The sequence below is a fragment of the Galeopterus variegatus genome, unplaced genomic scaffold, assembly GCF_000696425.1.
Source record: "Galeopterus variegatus unplaced genomic scaffold, G_variegatus-3.0.2 Scaffold2378, whole genome shotgun sequence".
Taxonomy (NCBI): Eukaryota; Metazoa; Chordata; class Mammalia; order Dermoptera; family Cynocephalidae; genus Galeopterus; species Galeopterus variegatus.
The window spans coordinates 278433-284760 of NW_007728489.1; positions in this window are offsets into that span (position 1 = coordinate 278433).

A 6328-nucleotide genomic window follows, 5' to 3' on the forward strand; every position below is an offset into this window, starting at 1 on the left:
CTCAGACTTTAATGTGCACACAGATCACCTGGACATCTGTTTAAATGCATCTTCCGTTTCAGCAGGTGAAGCCAACACCCTTTATTCCCATCAAGCCCCCAAGTGATGCTGATGCTCCCGGTCCACAGACCATACTTCGCAGAGCAGGGTTGTAGGAGACCCAGTCTCACCCCCAGTGGGAGGAACTGACTTTCTTTTCCTAAAACTCTACTTGTATAGAGTTTCCTCTTACCTCTCTCTCCTCTGGATCCTATTCCTTCCTCGTCCATCCCCTACACTTGAGTGTTCATTCCTGCTCTACTCCTGATAATGCTAATTTTCCTCCTTCAGTGAACCAGTGATCACTGAGCACTTATCATGAGCTAGACACCGTGCTGGGCACTAGGGATACGTCGATGAACAAGTCAGCACCCGATTATTTCTGCTCACGTGGAACTTATAGTCTAAAGAGAAAGACACTAAATAAATAATTACTCAATAATTAGTTGTAATTGTAAAGAGTGCTAGGAATGAAAATTATAGGATGATCTGAGAGTAAGTAAAGGGGGGAAAAAAAGTCTAACCAAGTCTCCAGGGTCCTTGGGATGTTTTCCTCTGGCTTTGTACAAACTGAGCCCTCTCTGTAGTAAGGCAGAGTATAAGCGCTTTCCTTCATAGCTCTTTACATTCCTCTCGGCCATGGCCAGCAGTGTGTGTTTGGTGTTGTATGGCCACACACACCTCTGGCAGGAAGATGAGCTTGGCACAGTGCTTATAATTGGCAGGCAAGTCCTGGGCTTATGATTGGCAGGCAAGTCCTTTGGCAGATAGCTCCAAATTAGCATTTGACTGCGCATGTGGTTCTTGCCCCTTGGCTCCCCTTGATAATCGCCCTGGCCATCTGTAATAGCAAGCTGTTCCCTCCCAAATTCTGGTCAAAACTTCCCCTCCCTCAAAAATGGCAGCAAATATAATACCCTAATTTCCTTAATCTTATGACTCTTTTGCTGTTCTACTACCTAGAACCATGACTTGGCAATTGCCAGAAAATAACCCTGATTATCACCAGGGTCTTAATATTCATTCATTAAGAATGACAAGGTCCAAATCCACTTGCCATATAAGAGATTCTGGCCTCCTCAAGCTCAGACAGCTTCTCTAGCTGCAGGAGTTACCCTTTCCAGTAGCGTGGAGTATCAGCTGGGCAAGAAAAAGAGAAAGGACATGGAAACTGCAGAACCACTGTGATCCCTATAAGAGGAGGTCTTCCATGTCTTCTGCCCTGAAGTTCATTCCTGTATGGTGTCATAGCCGGGAAAATAATGATCTATCAGCCAAAACGTATTGAAAACACAAGCTGAATCTTTCCTCAAATCTCTCGAAAGGGGATTCTATATGTCAATTTTAACCTTAAGGACAACTTAAAACTCTGTTTTCTGCTATTCCTCCTTTCCAATATTTCACATCTACAGAAGCTATCCCAATGTTTTCTCTCTACTCTTTCTCTTTCTCTTAAAACTCTCCTAACTCCACATCAAATCAGACCCATTGTACTTCCAGATCCTCCATCCCCACTCTCTTCCATCCCTAGATTTGTCCTGTCTTGAGACAGGATCCTTCCTCTCCCGTGTGGGTAAGTACAGCAGTACCTGCCCTCTCGGTCCCATTGCTGTGCCCAACGGCCTGATTCAGTCCAGATCTAGAGGCAGACCTAGAATTCTCCCAACCGGGAGGAAGAGAGGGCTGATGTTCAGTCTCCCACATCATCTGTGTCTGGTTTTGTTACTTACTGCTACATCAGTAACCCAAGGAATTTCTTCCTTTTATTTCAAAGAAAAGGAGCAGGACAGTTGTTATTAAAATTCTAATGTTTATTGATTAAGAAAATAGAATATGATGAAAAGCTAACATGACATCTATAAGCTTTTTATTCATCTGACTAGCATCTGCCTTCAAATATACATATATAATATATATATATATGTATGTATATACGTAATCTCCATACAATGCTGAGTATATACACAGATTCAGACTCTCTATGATAGATCCTGACAAGACTGACCCATGAATCCTCCCATGACCCTTTCACCACAACCCGTTCTCTGCAGTCCCCAGGCTGGTACCTATAGATGCCCATCACCTAATTAACTTAGCTAATACTTATCACATATCACCAACATTTTAAAATTTTACCTTTTCATATTACTTTTCATGAAATCTCCAAAGCACTTGAACTTAGGAGCAAATAAAACTCTTCTTGGCACTAGATTTGTCGTGATTTTAAGAATACTAAAAGGACAGGATCTAACCAAGTGCCTTTGATGTGCATCTGAATTTTCTGCTCTATAGAAAGCCCCATAAGTCCTCACATTGGAAGTCGGCTCTGAGCCACCACTTATGAATGCTGATTGTACACAACATTAATGGAGAATGTGGATGACACTGGCTTCTCAACCTGCAGCTTTGTTTCATAATCCCTGGTTCACCAGCTGGGACTTTGATGGGGCATTTTACAGCACAGCCTCTGCTAGTCTAATGAAACATTATAATCACATAAAATGTTACGCTGTAGGATTGTAAGTAATAGGGTGCCTCGTCTTGGCATCTGCACCTTAATCACCTCTTTTCATCGCTTCACTACCCATTTAGGAGTCCTTACAAGGCTTCCCTCCACATGAATAGGGGTGTGGAGTTTAATCAGCCACACCTAGCAAAGACGCCCTCATTTCCAATTCCAGTTCAACAACTCACCAAAGGTGGTGCTGGGAAATTCTCTCAACTTCTCTCTGTTCATATTTAATCAACAGGGAAATGGACATTTCCTTGGTCTCCAGAGCAGTCAACATTTCCCTAGTTCATGTATGGAATCTTCTGGAAGGCCTATTGTGGTTGCTCAAACCAGCTCCACAAACCATCAATGAAAACTCTAGCCACAAGCCCATAGTGAGCACTTAACCTGCTCTTAGTCTACCAAGGAGAACCTTGGCACCAGGAAAATAGCCCTAGTTCCCAACCTTGGAGAAAGAGTAGAGATGTATCTGGGTCAAAAGTTGGAATCAACGAAGTAAGACTCTTTCCCACCGAGGTTTGTAGTACCTATAGGTAAAATAAATTCCCTCGTGTCCCCCTAAGTCTCCATGCTCACTGTGATCCCAGTGCAGACACAGCCTAAACTTTCCCCCCACTGCCTGAAGTTGACACTACCTGGTTTTGTCCATGGAGGAGCAATGTGTGGTGTGAGCACAGCCAGCCAATTAGTCAGTGACATGAGGACAAACAAGGTCCACTTTGAGTTAGCACTTTGAGTCTGCAGAAAATGTAAAACGGGCTCACCCAAAGATGACGGGCAAATGTCACTGAGGTCAGGAACTAGCTCTGCCTGCTCCTGCTGCTGCTCCAGCAGGGTGGCCTCTGTGGATCTCTCCCAAGGTCATGCAGCAGGATGGCAGTGCAGCAGGCATGGATAAGAGCCAAGCACACACCAAGGGTCTGACAACACACTGCTGATGTAGATGATATCTCTGCTGTGCCCAGGGTCCTACTGATTCAAAGCAGCCCATCTCTTCTTTACGTGGACACTTTTGGCAAATATGTAAACAGGCAAAAGTCAATGAGCTGGGGCAGGAGCAGAGGGAATGCCTCTCTCCCCTTTTTCATTAAGCCTAGACAAGCTGGCCCTGAAAGGCTCAAACACTGCATGGCATGGCATGGTTCTCTTTATCCCTAAATCTGCTGCATATCCCAATGGCCTGGGAGCTTTCAAAAATCCCAATGCCCACTCTCACTCAACACCAATTACATCTGAATGGTTCAGGGAGGAAGTCAGATGCCATTTTTTTTTTTTAAAGATTCTCAGGTGGTTCTGATGTACAGCAGTGTTTGGGAACCACTGACAAAATGGTCATGAGCACAGACTTTGGGGTAGGACTTGGGTTTGGGTCCCGGCTCTACAACTTGGCTCCGTGACTTTCGGCAAGCTACTTAAACTCTCTGTGCCTCAACTGTCTCAATAGTAAAATACAGTATTTTACAAATAAGAATAGTATTTACCTCACTGAGTTTTCATGAGGTTTAAGTGAACTATTATTTGCAAAGCATCTAAATCAATTCCTCCTACTTGATAAGCACTATAAAAGTTTGTTAAAAAGAAACACACACACACCCAGTTCATTCCTGCCTCAGGGCCCTGGCTCTTGCTGTTCTCTCTGTCTAGACCTTACCCTGACCATCATGGACAATAGGTATCCCAGTTACCCTAGTAACACTGCCTTAGTATCCTTTTCAGTCTCATGTCTTTTGGTATATTTATCACATGTAGTAGTTTGGTTGTCTCCTCCAGCAGAATGTAAGCCTCATGAGAGCAGAATCTGCCCTATCTCTAGAACAGTGCCTGAATAAATGAGAGGGAAGGAATGTGAAGATTGGGGTGGATTTAACTCTTTAGTAATGCTTAGAGGAGGCATTAAGGGAAAGAGTCCCATGCTTTTGGGCAGAGACTCTTCCACTGGCCACCAAATATTCATGATGCAGATAAAATCTTGGGTTTACTGCGGGTGAGATATTATGACTGGGAAGAAATGCATGTGTTAGCATCCCAATTAAACCTTGTGCAATAAGAGCCTTGCTTATAAACAAGAAAGGTGGCCTCTCCCTGAAATCTAGACCTGCTGAGATTCTGCCCTAGATAATTGCCTCATTAGAATTCTCTTGTTTCATTTCAGTAAATAGTTCATATCTATTTTAATTAGAGTTAAATTATGCATTTTTTTTTTGTAAATTGCTGCTCCCCCACTTCCCCCAACCAAAGTCCCAAGTTCTTACTCTGTATGAGAATAATCTTCAAGAGTTTTAAACTGGGTGAAATACATGTGGACCAAATCAAAGGTGAAGAGACTTACATCTTACACAGACAGCATGTTGGACATTAGCAACACATTCCATAGGTAACAGAGCTGTCTGTGCCTCTATTTAGGATTCAACATTTCCATTTATGTTATTCACTCTTAAATCATCATATATACGTGTTCCATTTCACGGAAGATGATATATCCTAACCCAGAACTCCAAGTCATCCTGAGTGTGTTTTGAATTACAAAATTGCCTCCCATTTCAGAGGATGCACTATGGATTCCTGCAGACTACAGCTCCTGTTTATGCACACTTCTAATCATAGATACAAAGGAGCTGACAGTGAAATTCAAACTGAAGAACCTAAAGCCACATCCATTGAAGATCTTCTGGAAATGACAAAGACCCTCTGAGTGTATAAGTCTGTGAGATTTCACCAAAATTACTAAACTGTTGATTTACAATAATGTTTTGGAAGCAAGTTATGTAATCTAATTTAAACTTCTATCTCTAATTCACCATAATAAAAGGCAACATGGCCCCTACAGATAGTTTCTTCTCATGGCTTGACTGGATTAATCAGAAGAAACTTAGAGAGTCCCCAGGCTTCAGTACAGGCTCTTATGGCCCTACCCTCCTCCACCCACAGTGCCCAGGACACCAGACCTTCTGAACCTTCAGCCTCAAAAACCTGGACACTCCCAAACCCTCAGGCATCAAGGCAAGGCTCCAGGAAGCTCACAGGCTGCTCTGTCTAAGGTGAACACCTCATGAACAACATTCAGTGGGAGCTGCAAACCAAATTTTATCCTGGGTAGATATCATGATGGCTGAAAATTTGTGAGAAAATAACATTTGCAGTTTTCTGTTAACCAGCATTTTGTTGTGGGAGATTGTCTAGCAAATGTCAGCCAGCCAATACTATCCTTACCTTCATTATTGTCCGTTGAGGGCCCAGGGCTCTGTCCCCAAAATGCAACCAAAAGATGTTGCTGTTGATCTAAAAGTTGACCCATGGTCAGAGATTAGGCCTTGATCTTTCAGCTGCGTCCCGAGCTGCATGTATTTTAAAGACTTTACCTGCATTTGCAGAATATGCACACTTTGCCCACCAGGCTAAACTATCTGTGTTTGGCCCTCTTTTCCCCTCCCCTACCTGATTGTTTTGTGGCCCCATGTCAGTCTCAGATGTTTAGATCAGTGCTTCTCAAACTTGTACATGCATGCAAATCACCTGGGATGTTTTAAAACATAGATTCTGATTTAGTAGGTCAGAGATAATGCCCTAGACTCTGAATTTCTTTTTTTTTTTTTTTTTTGTCTTTTTTGAGACTGGCCACACCGCGCTCAGCCAGTGAGCGCTGTGAGCGCACCGGTCATCCCTATATAGGATCCAAACCCACGGTGGGAGCACTGCTGCACTCCCAGCGCCGCACTCTCCCGAGTGCGCCACGGGCTCAGCCCTAGACTCTGCATTTCTAACAGGCACCAGGAGATG